This window comes from Pinus tabuliformis, chromosome Q (assembly GCF_031772625.1).
Source record: "Pinus tabuliformis cultivar Carrire ecotype Pingquan chromosome Q, CPIR1, whole genome shotgun sequence".
Classification (NCBI taxonomy): domain Eukaryota; kingdom Viridiplantae; phylum Streptophyta; class Pinopsida; order Pinales; family Pinaceae; genus Pinus; species Pinus tabuliformis.
Window position 1 is genome coordinate 1162214683 of NC_142296.1, and position 19776 is coordinate 1162234458.

General features: G+C 34.6%; 1 pseudogene; it reads right to left on the reverse strand.

Annotated features, from left to right (window-relative positions):
* Positions 1-3718: 3718 nt before the first annotated feature.
* LOC149223784 (ras-related protein RABA1f-like) lies at positions 3719-18745 on the reverse strand (annotated as a pseudogene).
* Positions 18746-19776: the final 1031 nt, after the last annotated feature.

The following is a 19776-nucleotide window of genomic DNA, read 5'->3' on the forward strand; positions in this document are numbered from 1 at the left end:
TTTGGTTTAGGACCATTCTTTTTAGGATACAACTTCTTAGGATTCTTTGGATTTGGTTGCTGCTGGGCGGCTAACGCTTTCTTAGAAGAGTTTCCAAGATTAAGAAGACCAAGGTGTAAGATTTTTTCTTGTTCTCTTATTAAAGAATCACAAAAAGAATCAAAGGAAGGGGACTTGTAGTCTTGTCCTTGAGAAATGAAGGCTTCTCTTGTAGAATGGAAGGTGGAAACAAACACAGAGTAGGCTGGTCCCAACTTAGTAAGAATGGAATAGATAAGGTTACTATCTTCTTTCTTAACCTTAACACCTTCCAAGAGAAGTCTAAGGGTCTTGAACTTGGAAAAAAAATCTTCAATGCAAGAAAAATTATTGGGGTCCAATGTAAGCAACTCATTTTCAAGTTGATGGGCTCTAAGTTAATTTTTAATTCCAAAGAATTTAGTAATCTATTTCATTGCTTCATCAGGAGCATCAAGTTCTGCAATATGGAATCTAAGATCTGGAGAAATAGACATCCCTATCAACCCACGTGCTTGGTCTTGCCTATTTTCCCATTTAGCTGCCTTATCTTCATCTTTCGGTTTGGTCTCTTGGCCTGAGGCTATTCTGTAAAGACCTTTACTTCTAAGTAAATCCACAATGTAGGACCACCATTGGAAGTAGTTGGTGCTGTCAAGAATAACTTGGCATGGAATTTCCATTTTAACAGAAACTGAAGCTATAGATGTTGAAACTAAGTGTTCCAATGGAAAGATCTCGAAAAATTAGGTTGTTTCAAAAAAAACGGTTCTGAAAACGGCTTCCAGATGAAGAAGTTATGGCTTTTTGAAGAAAATTTGATGAAGTCGCCGACGAAGTGCGGGAATGTGCGGAAATGAAAAATCCGCCCCCACAAAAAGGAGATTTGAACTCAAGACCTCTACTCTCATAAATTAGCTTTGGACCAAGTGAGCTATACAAAAAGCTTGAGAGAGAGAGAGAAAGAGAGAGAGGGGGGGAGAGAGGGGAGTTTGCCTAGATCGCACAGAGTCGCGGGGCAAAGAGCATACGCAAAAATGAAAGGTATAGATTCGGTAATAAAAAAGGCTAAATAAACTGAAACCGAAATAAACAGAGAGAAAATAATTGTAAACTGCAAATAAACATTGTATACCTCTAGATCTTAAAAATGATGCAGCTAGGGCTACCGGAAAACTTTTCGCGTGAAACGAAAGGGGTTCCTCACTGGAACAGATGCTCCCAACACAACAGAGCAGTCCTCTTAGCCCTAAAGTAGTCATAAATAGTAGATCTAGGAAACGGTAGTCGGAGCAGTTCTACCGGCTTCAGATTTGGATCACCAACGGATGCGGCCCTCAAATAGCTCTGATACCATGTAGGAATTTACAAGGTAAGTTCCTCAGACAGAACACCAAAGGACACTGCTCACACACAGATCACAGATCAATACACCAGTATTTTGACGTGGTTAAAACCCTCAAAGAGTGAAACAGTCCATGGCCTGAGCCAACGCGGCCACTTCAGGCAATTTATTAATAAAAGAATGAAAATTTACATAAGCTTCTCTCATGAACGGTTAACCTACAAATGACCCTCCATTAGAGATCATGGACCAATCGGGTGTTAAGCCACGAATCAAGTGTCGATAATACCGAGGAGAGAATGAACCATCGGATCACTACATATCATGACCGTCGGATTGTAAGTTACAAAATGTACATAGTAAAGAAACACACTTTACCTAACTCTATACTAGACCAAGTTATACTTAACTATTTCCTATGTGTCGGAATATCCTAACATGAAATGAGGGCTAAATGGTTATGAAATTAAGGAAATGCGGATGAATATGGAAGACAATTTTGAGACTCAACATACCCCAAACTGAAGTTATTGCATGTCCTCATGCAACTATTACATTGATTCATTTGTCCATAAGTTTATCTTCTTGAAATGATTTGCTTCTTTATGATCTTTTGACATGAATTGATTCTCTTCAATCATTGCATAATAATATTCTCTTTTGCTAAGTGTAATATATTTGATTGCAACATATATTTTTGATGGTTAGTTCTTGTGTGACAACCAAAATTGTTTTGAGAATTGGTTCTTGTGTAACAATGGTTTTTATTTTTTGTTGTATCAAAGTTCATGAAAACATTGAGAATTTTCTTTTCAAGTCCTATAATAACTATCAATGAACTGATAATTTTCAAAGCATGTAATATTTTTGGAATCATACTACAACAATAGTTGATTGGGGATTGTTAGTTCCATTCTTTGCAGCCTGTCACCAAGGATCAAAATGGGCTCTTACTATGTGTGGTTTTCATAGATGTTTTGCACATAAGTTTCAGTGAAAATCATGTCCTGAGTATGTTCATCAGAAGTAGCTCAGAAATATATTTCCAACAGTATATTGCACGCTCGAAACCAGTTCCTGGATCAGAAGATATGATCGAAATGAATGATTGATTCTTGGTTATGCATGTTTTGAGGTCATTTGTTGCACACAGGGACAAGTTTACTACAAAATCAGTTTCTGAAGTAATAGACATGAATTTTACAAAAGTGAAAGAGGTTTTTGTCAATCACATAACAAGTAACAAAAACCTCCTTCAGTTTATGCACAGGTGTTACTATGTGGGAGATATACAGTGATATTTGAAACCTACATTAAAAACAAATTTTTCATTCGTTTTAGTCATTGTAGTGCGGTGCCATTTTACAACAAATGGAAAGTAATTTTGAGAAACCCAAGGAGGTTTTTGTCAACCACGCACCATATAACAAAAACCTCTTTCATTTTATTCACAGGTGTCGTGAATTGGAATATTTGACTAGATATTTACAGCCTATTGTTACAGATTTAAATATTTAATGATTTCCTGTTTTAGAGATTATTTTGTGGCACAGATTCCGAGTAACTAGAAACGAATTTCCAACATTTGAGAGAGTTTTTCTCATACATGACCTTTCTACAGAAACCGCTTTCATTTTTGTAACAAGTGTTATGGTTCAAGAGATATGATTTCATCTTTGACACATATTTTCATAAATTCGGTCCAAAATTAATGTAACTGATTCTATCTTGAGGGAGATGGTTGAGCTCAACTCCCTTAGTACAGGGATGAGATAATTGAATATATTTTATGAATTTTAGAGTGTAATGGTTCAAATTTTTCAGTAGAGGAAAGCTGCTTTGGACTGTGTAACGCTTTTTTTGAATATTATTTTTGATGGAACAGTTTCTGCCCTTTAGATTTGGGATCCATCACGGTGTTTAATGTGTAGCATGTGTTCCTTGTAAAATCACTTACATACCTTTTTTTTCTTCTAATTCTTGTTACATCATTATCTAAGGGAAGTGTTAGGAATCCATCCATGCATGATGCCCCTTTCGTAATGATTTTGTTGTTAAATGTAGTGGTTATCTTTGCAAAATCCATCCTCTATTTGATGCTTTGTTGAGTAACCTTGTGTTTCTTTTTCTTCTAACGTTGCCGCTGTAGATCCATCCCTTGATTGATGCCTATAGGGCAATGGGATTTCTCCTCTTTCCTTCTCTCATTTACATCTTTTATCTGGCTGAACATTGCACTTACTTTGCCCCAAGTTTGCCGACAAAAACTAGCCTAGATTCCATAGCCCAATGATGCCTTCTCTTGTTGTTTTCGACCCACAACTTTCAATCAAATCCCCGTATTTCATAGCTAGCCTAAGATTCAGTTATTGCAGCCACGTTTTGTTGGCAAAGGGAGAGCCCTCTCTCGTCTGGCAGGGCTAGATGCCAGATCAAAAGCTTAGTTTGTGGTTACCTCAGAATTGCCTCTTCTTAGCCTTGAGGTTCATTCTGAGTGTTATCATATTGGCACCGTTGTTGGGGATGAGGTGACAGATCTTCTTTGGGAAGGATCGTTCAAGTTGCAGATCTGATTGCTAATGGTGGACAGCAGTCAGACACATATGAAGGCTGAAATCATCTACCTGACAACTCCATTGTTCAAAATCCCGAATTTCAAAGTATTGATGGTGGCTCCACTGGCTAAATGAAGGACTTAGATGTTGTTTCTATTTCGTCAACTTATTCATGTATCAATTTTTGTAATCTTCCTGGTTTTCCTAATCAATTACCGAAAGATGCATATTTTTTTAGCAATGGCCCTTAATTCAATGGGGAAGATCTGACTTTGACTCTTGAACATGTAGTGAATTTCAAAACATATATAGAATCTCTTAGAGTCAAAAAGGAGGATATTTTTATCAGATTATTCTATGATTCATTTTAAGGGAAATGTAGACAATGGATCAAAAAAATTTAAATCTATTAAGTCATTTGTAGATTTTTTGCATATCTTTCTTGAAACATGGATGGAGAAAGAGGAAGAATTTGAAATAGAGGCGACCTCTATTCAAGGTTTTAGAGAATGGGAAGATAGGTGCACAGATGATGAGGTAGATGAGAACTTTGCTTCATCTCTTTCCTCTTATTTGAAGTCTTGTCAATGTAGCCATAAAGTTAAGCTCAATTTTTTGCACGAGTTTGCCATCAAAATTGAAGAAGATCTAACTAAATTGGAGACCCAAATACAGTCCCAAGATCTGGACTATCAAGTCCCATTCTTTTGGGACCTTTTCTAGCAGAAGGAAGGAAAGGTAAGGATGCCCTTGGATATTTGCATTAATAACTTGCAGCTAGAAGCATGTATTGAGGAGTTGGGGCAGCAAATAGTGTCTGATTTTTTTGATCCTGTTGCGGCATATATGGAAAAAAAATTCAGTTTAAATAACAAGCCAAATTTCCTTTTACACAGCCACACTCGTTTTGTGCATGTATGGCTGTCAGCATTTACATTTATGTTTTGTTTCAAGCACTGCCACGCATCATCATTGCTACACTTGCTTGATTGTTTAAATTAGCATGACAAAATCACTTGATCTAGGGATTTTCAGCAAAGTAGGGTAGGTTTGTACATAAATAAGCTGCCCAAAGCAGCATTTCCATTTTTGGCATTTATTTTAGTTTCCTAATGTACAGGTTGTAGCATGTGTGTGTTTTTTTTGTTGGTATAAGTTGTTCAGGTTTGTAGCTATTTGTGATCATATTCCCCAATGGAAGAGGCACTTGTTCTACTGTGTTCTTGATACCTCCAAGGAGTTGTCATCCCCAATAAGGAAAATGTTAGTTCCAGCCTTCGCAGCCTGTCACCAGGGATCAAAATGGGCTCTTACTATGTCTGGTTTTCAGAGATGTTTTGCACATGAGTTTTAGTGCAAATCATATCCTAAGTATGTTCATCAGAAGTAGCTCGGAAATATATTTCCAACAGTATATTTCACGTCCGAAACTGGTTCTTGGATCAGAAGATATGATCGAAATGAATGATTGATTCTTGGTTATGCATCTTTTGAGGTCATTTGCTACACACAAGGACAAGTTTACTATAAAATCAGTTTCTGAATTAATGAACATGAATTTTACAAAAGTGAAAGATTTTTTTTGTCAATAACATACCAAACAACAAAAACTTCCTTCAGTTTATGCACAGGTGTTACTATGTGGGAGATATGTAGTGATATTTGAAACCTACATTAAAACAAAACAAATTTTGCATTTGTTTTACTGTTTTAGTCATTGTAGTCTGATGCCATTTTACAACAGATGGAAAATAATTTTTAGAAACCCAAGGAGGCTTTTGTCAACCACGCACCATATAACAAAAACCTCTTTCAGTTTATTTGTAGGTGTCATGAATTGGAATATTTGACTAGATCTTTACAACCTATTTTTACAGATTTAAATATTTAATGATTTCCTGTTTTAGAGATTATTTTGTGGAACATATTCTGAGTAACTGGAAACTAATTTCCAAAATTTGAGAGATTTGTTTCTCAAACATGACCGTATCTACAAAAACCACTTTCCGTTTTGTAACTAGTGTTATGATTCAAGAGATATGAATTCATCTTTGACACCAATTTTCAGAAATTCAGTCCAAATTTAATGTAACTGATTCTATCTTGAAGGAGATGGTTGAGCTCAACTCCCTTAGTACAGGAATGAGCTAATTATATATATTTTATGAATTTCAGAGTGTAATGGTTCAAATTTTTCAGTAGAGGAAAGCTGCTTTGGACTGTGTAAAGCTTTTTCTAAATATTATTTTTGATGGAGCAGTTTCTGCCCTTTAGATTTGGGATCCATCATGGTGTTTAATGTGCAGCATGTGTTCCTTGTAAAATCACTTACATACTTTGTTTTTTCTGCTAATTCTTGTTATAGCATTATCTAAGGGAAGTGTTAGGAATCCATCCACGCATGATGCTCCTTTTGCAATGATTTTGTTGTTAAATGTAGTGGTTATCTTTGCAAAATCCATCCTCTATTTGATGCTTTGTTGAGTAACCCTGTGTTTCTTTTTCCTCTAACACTGCCATTGTAGATCCATCCCTTGATTGATTCCTGTAGGGAAGCAGGCTTTCTCATCTTTCCTTCTCTCATTTACATCTTTTATCTGGCTGAACATTGCACTTACTTTGCCCAAAGTTTTCCGGCAGAAACTAGCCTCGATTCCACAGCCCAATGATCCCTTTTCTTGTTGTTTTCGACCCACAACTTTCAATCAAATCCCCGTACTTCATATCTAGCCTAAGATTCAGTTATCACAGCCACATTTTGTTGGCAGAGAGAGATCCCTCTCTGGTCTAGCAAGGCTAGATGCTAGATCAAAAGCTTGGTCTATGGTTACCTCGGAATTGCCTCTTCTCAGCCTTGAGTTTCATTCAGAGTGCTAACAGGAAGAATATGCGAGTTGGAATGAAATGAAAATGTGTGATGGTGTATAAAATGAATTGATGTCCGTTTCACCCAACCAAAGTTTTTTTTCAGTTTATGACAATATGAGAAAGGGAGTGAGGAATTTTCCAAAATTATTATTTTAGAATTTTAAGGAATTGCATGACTTAAAATTAGAAAACAACATACCTTCTCTTACCTGCAATGTGGATGAGTTGTGTTTGTTGAAGAGTGTGGTTGTTGATGTTGGATCATGGAGTATGTAGACAAAGGAATTTGATCTGATTATTTTTTCTCTTTGTGTTGATGACAAGATTGTGATCTTTATTGTTGTTGTTACAAATTGATTCCTGTTGCAAACTGCTGAAATGATGTAGTCTTCAATCGTTACAAAACCCGATGGTACAATTCTAGTCATGTGAATAAATGTTTTGATGTCGAGCATGAAGAGAAGTCATTGGATTACTAACCATTGATGAATGTCGTTAACCAATGTGAGGAAAAATCACCATTAATGTCAATGAGTGCCAAGGTACCTAAGTACATCTTGCGAAGTGCGAATGGATGAGCTGATGTCGAGCCACTTGCAAGATCCAACGATCAAGGGACATTGATGTATTCCCATGATTGTCAGTGAAAAAACTTGTCATTAATGCATACAAGCCTCAAGGTACTAATAATGACTCTAGTCTTTATCCCAAATAAGGTGTTGAGGTTGATGGGTCAAGACTTGTTGAAATGTGGTCCTTAAGGAATCCCACATCAGTCAACACGAGTTTGTACAAAATGATTGGTAGGACTATAGATAAAAGATGTCACGGTAAAATAGTTTTTATGGTAAGGAAAACAAGGCAATCTAGAGAGATGGATGGTTTATTCATGAGGATAAAAGATGAACTGAAAAGAAGGAAAAAATATATGCTACTCAGAAAAGGGGCTATGTGTGAAGTCAAGATGGATAACACAATGAATCAGTGGACTTTAACATGGATGACTAATGTGCTTTAAAGGAGAAATGTGGGTAAACATATCATGACGCAAAAATATCTGTGTAGCGGCAAATGTCACGGTATTTGTAATGAAGAATTAGCTCCCCCAAGCTTTCAATGATGAATGTGATTTATGGAGATCACATCTGCATGGAATTGGATAGTCTGCGTACTTGTAAAAGCTCAGTACAAATCTTGCATGAAAATTGTGAGAGCTTCTAAAAAACATAAATGCAGAAATGCTAGCAACCAAATAAAATGAAATGCATCTTTCTTACCTGTTTCCTTTGCGTGAAAGTTCATTTGAAATGACTCCAAGAAACAAGTTAGCATAAATTGTTTTCAAGAGTTATGAAATGTCCATTTGTGAAATCTTTTTGTTTTTTCTATTTGCTTGTTTAAGTTGTTTTGATTTTTATATATTTTTAATTGTTTCGATTTTTTTATTGTTTTTAATTGTTTTGATTTTAGTATTTATTATTTTTATTGTTTACACAACCCATTAGTAAACATGAAATGAAAACAATCTATCAAATGAGGAAAATGTTTGTTCAGTCAGTAAGAAAAGGTGTCAAAACAAAACAATCATGGAATTCTATACTCCCCCAACTGAACTTGTTGCATGTCCTCATGCAACATTGCATGACTTCATTGTGTCATATTGTGAAAATAAACCTTTGCATGTGAGATTAAGGATAGAGAACCTCGTCCGAAGCCTACTAATCCACTTCCCTGGCTAAATCCCCTTCCCTTATTGTAATGACCGCAACCAAATGCAATATGGGGAACTGATTGAGAAGAAAGGGGTTAAGGTATCATTTGAAAGGATCCCACTGGTGTAGTTATAGCCAACATAATAATACACGTACACACACCTTGAATTATTTTTGCAAAAAGAGAAACCCGATCTATAGCACAGAGGGATTTTGCAAGGCACCCTTCTGTAAGTTTAGGACAATGAAGGATCATACATTGGTATTTTTGGATTATAGCAATGGTGACAGGGCTTACACTGTGTCCAAATTAAGTCACTTCCATTGTCCAGAATTGTAGAAAAAGATGAAGGTGGCATATCAATCGCCATATTCATGACAAATTCTCCATTCTTTGCATTCACACCTTTCCCTACACTCACAAGGGCCTCGATTACTTGCATTTCATCAATAAGTCTAGCATTAGTATTTAGAACTGTAGACAACTGTAGGGTTTCTAGTTGCTTTTTACTACGTTCCACTGCTCATTTCAACCTCTTAGTGGATGTAATATTGCCAAGAAATGTATCTGTATGCACAAGTTCCATTCTCAATCCATTCAACACTTGGTCAAGCAGTCTAGTTCCTTCGACCACTCCATCAACTAATACATGTTTGCATTGCATCAAACGAAATACACAGAAGAATAACAAAGGAATAAACATGCATGTGCGTGTAGCAGGAGATATAGTTGATATAAAGATCACGGAGAAGCTTTAAATCTGCACGATTGTTCCTTAGACACAATGCAGTAGTATGCAACAATCTTGATGTCTGATACCTAAATGCATCGAGCTGGAATTTGGGGTTTCGCAAATGGTCCTATCCTTCATGGTGAGCAATTACTGGATTTAAATTGGAGTGAAATCCCCCCCGGGATGCAGAAAAGAATAATCTTCTTTCCAGCGACCAAAGAGTCGATAGAAGAACGTTGTTTGGAACCTCATCTCTGACTGTTGTGGGAACCATCGTAAATTCTCTTATTAAAATCTAACACAGCCTACTGAGATTCAATTTCAACACATAGCTGCAAAAACTTTTTGCATTGTGGTGTCAAGTCACCATACCACCCATACTTACTCTCCGTTGAAAAGTTTCTCCATTGTCAATTCTGCTAGACTCAGTGATCACTCTTTCAGGAATTTGATGATACATCGTAGCTAAATGGAGGATGGAAAAGAACTGAGGTATAGCCTCCTGAAGCTCCAGCATCGTGTTGACTTCAAATTTCTCCTCATGGAGGTACAGCAGGGGCATATCAAATGCAACTGAATGAGAAGTACCCAATCGTCATGCATTACGCATCTCACCATGCATTTCGATTTGATATCGTAGTGGTTGAAATTGAACCTGAGTGTATTATATTAGTATCCAAAAACTCATCCTTTTGATATGTTGTGTTGTTTCAATCATAGAGTTTGACGGGGAAGCAATAGATGAATGACTCTCCTTTTAAGAGAACGATGAATAATGAAGATAAGAAATCACACTCGTCTGAAGGAATTCGTTAGCGTACGTTATCCGATGAGAGAAGAGTGAATCACGTGCTATCAGAGCCACAGTATAAGAGATCAATCAAATCAAGAACATAGGAATAAATTTATACAATCCATGGAATCAAAACGGTAAGTATCAGAATTGTTATACTTTTGACATTTGTGCAATCACTGACAATTCATTGTAGATGCATCGGTAGGTTCTCTACACTGTCATCGCAAGACCAATCCAAATCTTGGCCTAATTTAGTCCATATTTTTCAAACAGATGCTTGATTTTCCTCACTGGCCAATTTGACTTCTAAATATATCACTCAATTGAATCAGATCTTAGATCTTCGAATGAATGATGGATTGGGGAAATCGAGATCGAGAGAGAGAGAGATCACAAGAAATTGTGTGAAGATAGGATAGCTTTTAATTGAAACAAAGAGGCCAACTTTTGATGAATTTCGAGGATTTTTCTTTGACCAAATTTATAAAATGTTGAGGGGTGAAGTTTGTTTTTAGCTAAGAAATTTTTTTTATCACTTGGATGAGTGGTATCAGTTCACTTTTATCAGTAGCCAAGCCAACTCCTCTTCTTTTGACATTTAAATCAATTCCTCAGAAAGAGTCGCTTTAGAAGCAAAATCTTCAGATAAAAACACTTTACAGCACTGCACAATACCAAATTTTATTCATTGTTGTCACATCATCCTTATTTCCAACATTTATCTTCTATCCCTTTACTGGGAACGACTGTTGGGTTTTCCCCAAGAGATTTCTTACTCACAATCCAAAAAATCTCGCTAATTACTTTTGTGAATGCATTCTCAACATTTTTTGATTCCAATGCTGATATTTCCATAAAATATTTATTTTCTCGTTCTGCAAAGGCTTTTCCATCCTCTATAGAAACAATTGTAATATGGCGCAAATCATCTTTGCTACCAACAAGCATTATTACAATATTGGCATCAATGTGGTCTCTAATCTCTTCAAACCATCTCTCCATGTTCTCAAAGATTACATGTCTAGTTACATCATAAACTAGTCAGTGTACCAACTGCTTCTCAATAATATGCACTTGTTATGGCCCGGTATCTTTCTTGAGTAGCTGTGTCCCAAATCCTTATCATCGACTACCATACTCTGAGTCTCGAACTTCATTCCAATGGTGGATTTGGAATCCAAGCTAAACTCGTTCCTAGTAAATCTTTGATAGCGGATTGGACTTGCTCACACCAGAGTCCCCAATCAATGCCACCTTGAAGAGGTAATAGTAGTCATCATCTGCTCATACCATTTCTCCATCGCTTCAAACTGAAAGAGAAAAACCTTGGGTCTACTCACCAAGCAGTAAGAACACATAAAGATATCTCTTTATTGTCCAATTTTTTAGAAGGTAATAGCTATAAATGGGCCATATCTAGTCAAAGAAACCACTCACAAAACCATTATCACCATTGTTACTTCAACATATAAAGACACTCCTCTTGAGTTATGTTTATTTGGCATTTTTTTTATTTTGCAATTTTTTTATTTTATTTTTTTTATATTTTATTAAAAATTAAAATCTTGAATTTTATTCATATTTTTTTTTATGTTGTTTTAAAAATAAAATCTTTTAAAAAGAAATTGAATTTTATTTCTAATTAATTTTATTTTTTTATGTTGTATTAAAATTAAAATCTTTAAAAATAATTTAAAGTTTATTCTAACTCTAAAACAATCAAGAAATTTTATTGTTTTAGGACGAAAAAAAAAATAGCAAATGGGGACAAACTGATTTGCAGGTGAAATTAATTAAGCATATTGCAAACCCTTGATTTATTCGTTTCTAAAAACATTTATAAACATAGACTTTCTGATCCTCGAGATCATGCAAAGACCACTAGGAGAGCATACTTATTCGAGATTGAAAATATCACCTACCTACTCTATGCTAATTGAAAATTACAAACCATTACATGATATTAAATTTCCAATGTAACCATTCACGCAAAAGTAATAAAAATATATTCATTTCCAATTTTGCAATTTTAAAATTAAAATATACAAGGATGATCGAATCTCATTTTTGTGACTATGATTTGATGAAATAAAAATGAAATTGATCTAACCTGGTATTTGCTTGAAACCATCAAAACCATATTTCGGTAAGGCTTTCATAGGCTTGATTTCTACTCTGATTCAAATCATGTTGCAACTTCTCTTTGTCCTCCTCAATCTCCTATTCGAATAATTGTTCCTCATTAGATGTACAGTGTTCTTCGAATGTTGAATCGTTGTTTTCTTCTAGAGGAGTAGTTAAGCTTTTGGTTGTTGTCAAGATCTCTTCTTCACAAGAAGAGGAAATCATGACTCTTGCTAGGATCTGAGTGAGTTGTTCCAAACTTATACTCATCGTTCTTACAGATATACATATGGATTAGTTGGAAAGGGGTTCTTACATTACCCAAAACTTAAAATCTAAAAAACTTAAAGGTTGTTGCAATTGGATTTTTATTGTGTTTTTTTTTTTTTTAGAGAATGGGGGCTTTTTATTTGTGGATGTTTTGTTTTATTTCTATGTTTTCTATATGCAAATGAAAAATAAACTTAAATGAAAATACCTAAATGCAGTTAACCCTAAATGACAAATTCTTCCTAAACAATCCTCCTAACTAGCTTACATATAAGTTTGCATCCCCGACAATGGCACCAAAAATGTAGGGTGGTTTAATGGAATGTTAAATCCCTTGTTATCTTAATATGTCAACCCGAGGGTTTTGTAAACTTAGAAGTAAACCAAAATATATGGGACCTCAGATGAAACTGTTGTATAAAGTTTTTTTGGGATGGAAAGAAAGAAAGGAAATGCATATTACAAATAACTTCTAAGTTTAAAGAAACTAAAAAGTTTATGATTCAAGATGCAGCAAGCAAGAAAAGAGGCTCTTAACTTAGGAGGTCCTCGTTGTCCTTCCTCATTGTACTGTCCCCGAGAAGAGAAACTAAAGAGTGACGGTTTGTGATGTGTAGAGAGCAAGAGAAGAGGCTCCTAACTTAAGAGGTCCTGGTTGTCCTTCCTCACAATTCTACTCCAACAACATTATCATTGCAGCAAATCATAAACTTGACTTGAAGAGACAATTAAATCTTCACATAACAAAACACACTTGTGAAAAGTAAATCACACCTGCATGAAAGGAAGTAACAAAAATTAAACCATGTTACAGATGTATGTGAATTGTGGTTGATGGGGATCCATCCATTCCTCAATGAACACACATCAGCAACTATCACTTCTTAAGAATCAAGCAACATCCATAACTCATAATTGCAAGAAAATAATATTATTCATGTTGAATGAACAATCATAAATCTCATGCTAGTGAATAACTAACAACTATTGACTTACTTTGAAGGATTCTCCTCTTATTTATACATGAATTAGTGATATCTACTCAATAAATGTATATCCCTTAAATATCTACTAGATCCATACTTGTCTCAACTCATCCCTAAATACTATATACAAATCCTATGACACATTAAGATCTCCATGATCTTCATCCTTGGAATATGATCCACCTCTTGAGTTGAAATTCGAATTTGATCTTCGGATGACAAGTAAGACCCTTCTAGAACCTTCAAATAAGCCTACACATGTCACGAAAATCATAACACATATATAGATATATGAAACCATGTTAATTTCCTAGTTCTTAATCATAAATTCACTTTATATACATAAAATAAATAACTTTTGAAAACAAGGATCCTAACCCATATAATTATGAACATGGTTACTTGATGTAGGGTTTTAGGCTAGATAGTTATGAAATGAGGGCTAAATGGTTATGAAATGATGGAAATATGGATGAAGATGAAAGATAATTTTGAGACTCAACAATGACAAGTAAAACTTTGTCTCTTTTGCACATACTCTTTTTAAAAATGAAATTGCAAAATTAACAACATGAATAGGTATAATATGAAAAAATGCACCCTCAAAAAATTTCACAACTCAAATATAGGGTATATTAAAACCTTGGCTTACTTTGTACAAATAGGTTGTGTTTCAAGGTTTTTTACTAGGAATTTCCTACCTATTTTTCCATAGCATAGTGTTTTTACAATTGCAAATGAAAAATTAAGTATATAGTCTTATGTAAAATGAAATAAAAAATGATTTACAATTTTAAGGACTAAAATTGAATGAATTTTGAGAGGTCAGTGTGTACTTTAGTCTAAGGCAGTTTTGCCTTCAAATTTACATGAAATCCCAAATAGCAATGCATGATAGCAACCTCTCTTCTTCTTCAATTGCATTGTAAATGGCATATGAAATTTTACCCCATTTATACCTCCATATTACAACTTATAAAACAATTTTTGGAGATGAAATAAAGCTTTGGCACACATTTTAATTTGATCACTTATCACAATTTTGACCTTCCAAATGATAATGCAAACTTTGTCTCTTTTTCACATCAACCCTTTTTAAACTTGCAATTGAAAATTTAACAACATCAATAGGTATCATATGATAAATGAGGTAGAATTAAAGTATATAGGAATCATAAAACCTTTATGTTGTGAACTCAAGGGATATATCCAAAGGGATGTCTTAGAAACAGAGTATTCATAATTTAGAAATTATTATAAACATGCATTAAATATCTCTTAGAAATTGTGTATCTTAAACACTAAATATCACAAAAAGCATCACCTATAAGACAAGTATCAGTAAAAAGAATATTGATCTTCCATTAATTCCTCATAATAGTAGGATATTTATATGATAGACATCATCGTTATAATGTCCATTACAAAACATGGAAAATTTTAAGAGAAATTCTAGATTTTTCTTCTCTCTCAACATTCCTCCGAAGGTCTGTCTAACAAGAGTCTCCTTTCCTATCTCTTGTCTTGATGCACTCTTTTCCTTGTTGTTGCTATTAGGCCAACCTAATGAATACTCAAATGTGTGTTTTATCTAGTCACCATATTCACACTACAAGGTGGTATAAAATCATCTTGGTGTAGGGTGGTTCCAAACTTGGTAGTGCATTGAATGTTTAATGGAAGATATAGAATGCAGTATGAACATGCACCACTATACACGAAGAGATTATAGGAAGTGATGGCTAATCATAGTGCACTCAATGGCATCTAATGGAAGATACAAAATGGGGTATTGATATGCACCACTATGCAGGAAGAGAGAAGAGGAAGTGAAGGATGATGGTTGATGATTTGTTGCAAAGAAATTTCTTGAGGTAGAGTATTAGGTTGGGATGAAAAGGATTAATACAGCCAATTTTTTTTTCACCATGATTTATCATGAAATAAAATTTCCATGCTATATATCCCACGCTTGGATAAAACTCCACCAATGCTTGTTTAGCCCAAATAACATCACTTCAAGAAGTTGGTGCAATGAAAAATTGATGGAAGACCCTTATAATGCCATGGACTTGTGCAACTTAGTACCTTGACGTAATCAAGTTAGTAACTCTAGGTGGCATTAGTTAGGATTTACCATCATATGACTTGACTGGTTGCATAGACCAGCTTGGAAGTAGATATTTGTTCATGTCAAAAAATAAGCTTATTGCATAATGATTACTATTTTCCATCAACCTTAGATGTTAGGAGATCAGATAGATCCTAGATCTAGTATACTATGAAACACATTGCTCACTGCTTATTTATACTTTATGTTCCCTATATCTTCCTATATGATACACCTTCCTCTTAGAGTAACCTCCAACTTCCATGGAGTCTAGACTTCATTTCCTCATGTTGCATGTAGTCAGTTCACTTCACATTCTTATTTTTTTTACTATGTTTTCATATGAGCTACTTAAGTACCTCCACTTTGTATTGACATTAGTATTGTAAGACCATCTTATCTTTTCTATTTTTACTCTGTATATTATTAACCCATGAATCATTTTCCCTCTCCATCTAAAGTGATCCAAACTATTAAGAAAAATATATATTGTTGCTTTTCCATATAGTCAATTGGATAATAATGATGTGATATCCAATGGACATGATTGAAAGTTAGTAAAAGTAATATTTGGCCTATTTCTTGCCATTTATTAAACCTTAACATGCATAATCAAGCCTTAATACACCAAACCCACTCATGAGATTAAAACTTTGCTAACTTAGCAATACCACATGCTGAACCGCATTGGCAAGAAAGGGGGCATTGGTGGGTCACCATTGGGAACCAAATGTTTCTTGTAGTTCATCAAACATGCATTGAAAGTCCAATGAACATCAAAATAGATTAGAAACATGATGCATGTCGGGGAACCAAGGAAAAAATGACAAAAAAATGATAATTATTTAGTAATTTTCAATGATACAGTTGATTTATCTATATTGTCGAAACTAATCATCGAATAATGTATAATATGATCATATTACAAATGAGGGCCCTCTATATATACCTAAGTGGAAGTTCCCTTTCATTAAGAGGCATGTACTTTATTAAGTACATGTCCTTATATATACACAATTCATGAAAAGATTCATGTTTCTCAGGTCAAGTGATAGGTTTGTTCCCAGGAATGGTTTAAAAATGTAGGAAGTTCCCTTATAAAATATACAATTTTTGTATCCAACTTCTCCTCAAGATAATAATGAATCATCTTAAGCATGATATTTCCAATGACTACATGAAATTGTTGATTCATTGGGTTAAATATAGGGGCATAGATGTCCCTCATCTATTGGGTAAAAAATTATATTAAGCCCCACAAGTAAAAAGAAGAAAGTCTACTTTAGCTTCTTGGGAACATTGTAGAAACATTGATTTATATCAACCTAGACTTATGCAAATAAGGTATAGTTAAGCATACATTAGAAAATTTCAAAAAGAAGAAAACCATTCAAGAAGTACCTAAATAGACTGCACATGATGGTGTGGAAAATTTTAGTGATACTGTAATTAACCAAAATGAATTTATTTTTGTTGGGGTTTTAACAAACCTACATGTATCTATGGATGTAGTTGAGTAGTAGAAAGATTATGTGGATAATAATATGGAACATGCAACTATAAAGTAGAATAAGGCACTTTAGTATAATTCCCTATGGAAGCTAAGTCAACATCTCCAAGTTCAAATGTGAACAATCTAACATACAATTTTGATGTGAGATTTTTTTCTCATTATTTGATACAATGATGTAGTTCAAAATAGTTGCAATGGAGGACTCTTCCTATATATATACCTAGAAGGAAAAGTATCAACTAAAAGATATGGATATTCTAGAATGCATGAAGAAGATTATAGTACTATAGTCAACAATTGTGAAGCAAGAAATAGACTCAACCAGAATCATAAATGGAAAGAATCATATAATTGATTGATTAAAAACTGAGGCATCCAAATTTTAGATGATTATGTGAACACAATTTATACTATCAAGAAAAAGTTTGAAGAAAGAGAGGCTAGTGTTGAAAGAGGCATTAAAAGTCTTTAATAGTAGTTGAGAAAAATAATAAAGGTTTTGGATATACCTTCATTGAAAAAAGTAAATATTCCTTTGGATGAATTAAATAAGAAGTTGAAGGATAGTATCTAAACTAGCAGACTTGTGCGCATAAGAATTATAGATAACAAAATATTAAATCTATCATTGTATTCTTCTTAATGAAGGATTTATTACATCCTTCAACCAATTTCTTTAAATTTTAACCAATAAAGAAAAACATGGTAAGCATACCCTAAATCTAGGTTACAAGAAGAGTAACTATGTCACATACCTAAGTATGTTTCAAGCAACTTGTGATGCTTGGATTCAAGTATGTTATAAGCCATTCCATACCAACTTCATCATCTCATAATGGATTGAAATTTAGTAAAAATATTCTACCCATGAATACCATTCATATGAATAAGGAATAACCAATTAAGAATGATGTCATTATAGGTTTGTATATGATGTCAAGTGTTGCACACAATGTTATCATTAAGGACAACAAGTATCATTGATGTCAAAGGGATGCCTAAGGAAGAAACAGTGTCATTCATGAAGTAGCATGATAGCCTGACCTCTTGCATGCCCTTGTGAAAAGAATTCAAAGAGGCTTTAAGTTTATTGAGTCTTTGACGAGGTTATGATGTCCTAATGAGGCTATGGATACTATGGTTAGATAGTCCTTTTTAAGGTTGAGACCTTTCTAAAAGTATATCACACTTTGAAAAAATCATCTTGGAAAATAAGTTATGGACATTTTAAGATCAACATTAGTAAAGGACCCAAAATATGGATCAAAACCCACAAACACCAAATTTATTAAACAATGTGCATCTTCTGGGCAGATCTATGGTGGAGTGGTCAAATATATGGTGAATAGAATCTCAACTTGCATGAACTTTAATAGCATTAAATTTCGAGCATGTTTTCTCAAACAAGACGGATCTAATAGCCGAATATGAAACTAAACGACAAATTACATATCAACCTACACAAATTTCAATCAAGGTCCCCCCCCCCCCAACAAAGCTATCCAGTCTCATTGTTACATGTGGTGACTATTGGTTGGATGACGTGATTGATGATGTGAACTCTTTAGTTGGATGACATGTGGCATGATATGATTTTCCAAAGATGATAATGTAGTGGAGATGAAAATAATGGTGTGGACCCTTTAGTCGAATGACACATGGACTCTCCCGCACACACAACATGAAGTGGCTCAACACATCGGTAGGGTGACATGATGCCACTAGGACAGATCGCATGGAAAACAAAATTGGCACAGATTAGTGAAAAGGCTAAAAATGGGTGACATGTTGCACCTTTCTCTAGCTACCACATGACATAATGACATCATGTTGACATCAACATGTCAATGCCCTTGGACCGCTAAGGATAGGGTCACATGGAGGAAAATTATGTGGTCATGGGGTTAACACCTTAGCTTTAGGGGCCATGATGTAAGACAAGGTCATATACTATGGTCACATTGGTGGAAGGGCTAAGCACTATCTCATTTCAACATTTTTCATATGGTCGGCATAACTAATTTAATCTTTGTGTTTAGTGGCATGATAGATGGGCCTATGGTCAACCCTCATAGGGCCCAAAACCACATGAAGATGTATATATAAGCATGTGTCCATGACTCCAAAGGAAGAATGGAAAGAAATTAAAAATATATACAAGACATAATACTTATGAGCATGGTAGTTGGCGAGATGGGTTTCGGTTCTCTATTGAAGTTTGGTTCTGATTTCAAAATTTGTGGATATAGAATGAATTCAACTCTCTAGTTGTTTGTTGCTTGTAAAATATCAAATCATGTAGTGAAGGGTTAATCCTTTTACATGACATCATCCTTTGGATATGGATTTCAGCTTAGGAGTAATCCAAAGCAGAGCTTAAATGAGTACTAACACGCCAAACTATCCAATTCCTATATAGCCACATATATTGTAGTGTGAGATGAGACACGGTATTAGGCCCCATGCTCTTTCCTTCAGAGTTAGTCAACCCACGATAAAATATCTTCAAAGGGATGAACTTGGGTCATATCATAGAAGTCTCAGGTTTGAATATGGTTTTTGATGAGGTTAAAAAATTTATTTTTATTTTTCCACATCAATGTACATTTTGTCAAATTGCTAAGTTGTCAAAAGTGCATATTTTGTAGAATTATTGCTAGGAAGCGATCATTCTGTAGAATTTTCCCTTAAAGGGCCATTTTATCGAACCCTTAATTTGATTTATGATTAATTGGACTTTTCGGG